This window comes from Arachis hypogaea, chromosome 1 (assembly GCF_003086295.3).
Source record: "Arachis hypogaea cultivar Tifrunner chromosome 1, arahy.Tifrunner.gnm2.J5K5, whole genome shotgun sequence".
In the NCBI taxonomy this organism is placed as follows: domain Eukaryota; kingdom Viridiplantae; phylum Streptophyta; class Magnoliopsida; order Fabales; family Fabaceae; genus Arachis; species Arachis hypogaea.
In genome coordinates this window covers 28143799-28144679 of record NC_092036.1, presented here as the reverse complement: position 1 = coordinate 28144679, position 881 = coordinate 28143799, and the positions used below count along the sequence as shown (strand labels likewise).

The 881-nt window shown below is 40.4% G+C and overlaps 1 non-coding gene across 1 annotated transcript; it reads right to left on the bottom strand.

Annotated features, from left to right (window-relative positions):
* Window positions 1-311: 311 nt before the first annotated feature.
* LOC112711921 (small nucleolar RNA R71) lies at window positions 312-419 on the bottom strand. The gene has a single exon (XR_003157629.1). It is a non-coding gene; the product is annotated as a small nucleolar RNA R71 (small nucleolar RNA).
* Between the last annotated feature and the right edge of the window lie 462 nt (window positions 420-881).

Below are 881 nucleotides of genomic sequence, written 5' to 3'. Positions count from 1 at the left end.
CTATCCCTGCCATTGGAGCAAACAACTTTGAGCTTAAGCCTCAATTAGTTTCTCTAATGCAACAGAATTGCAAGTTCCATGGACTTCCATTGGAAGATCCTCATCAGTTTTTAGCTGAATTCTTGCAAATCTGTGACACTGTCAAGACCAATGGGGTTGACCCTGAAGTCTACAGACTTATGCTATTCCCTTTTGTTGTAAGAGACAGAGCTAGGATATGGTTGGACTCACAACCTAAAGAAAGCCTGAACTCTTGGAAAAAGCTAGTCAATGCCTTCTTGGCAAAGTTCTTTCCACCTCAAAAATTGAGTAAGCTTAGAGTGGAAGTCCAAACCTTCAGACAGAAGGAAGGTGAATCCTTCTATGAAGCTTGGGAAAGATACAAATAACTGATCAGAAAGTGTCCTTCTGACATGCTTTCTGAATGGAGCATCATAGGTATCTTCTATGATGGTCTATCTGAACTGTCCAAGATGTCATTGGACAGCTCTGCTGGAGGATCTCTTCATCTAAAGAAGACGCCTGCAGAAGCTCAAGAACTCATTGAAATGGTTGCAAATAACCAATTCATGTACACTTCTGAAAGGAATCCTGTGAACAATGGGATGAATCAGAAGAAAAGAGTTCTTAAGATTGATACTCTGAATGCCATATTGGCTCAGAACAAAATATTGACTCAGCAAGTCAATATAATTTCTCAAAGTCTGTCTGGAATGCAAGCTGCACCAGGCAGTACTAAGGACGCTTCATCTGAAAAAGAAGCTTATGATCCTAAGAACCCATCAATGGAAGAGGTGAATTACATGGGAGAACCCTATGAAAACACCTATAATCCTTCATGGAGAAATCATCCAAATCTCTCACGAAAGGATCAACAGAGA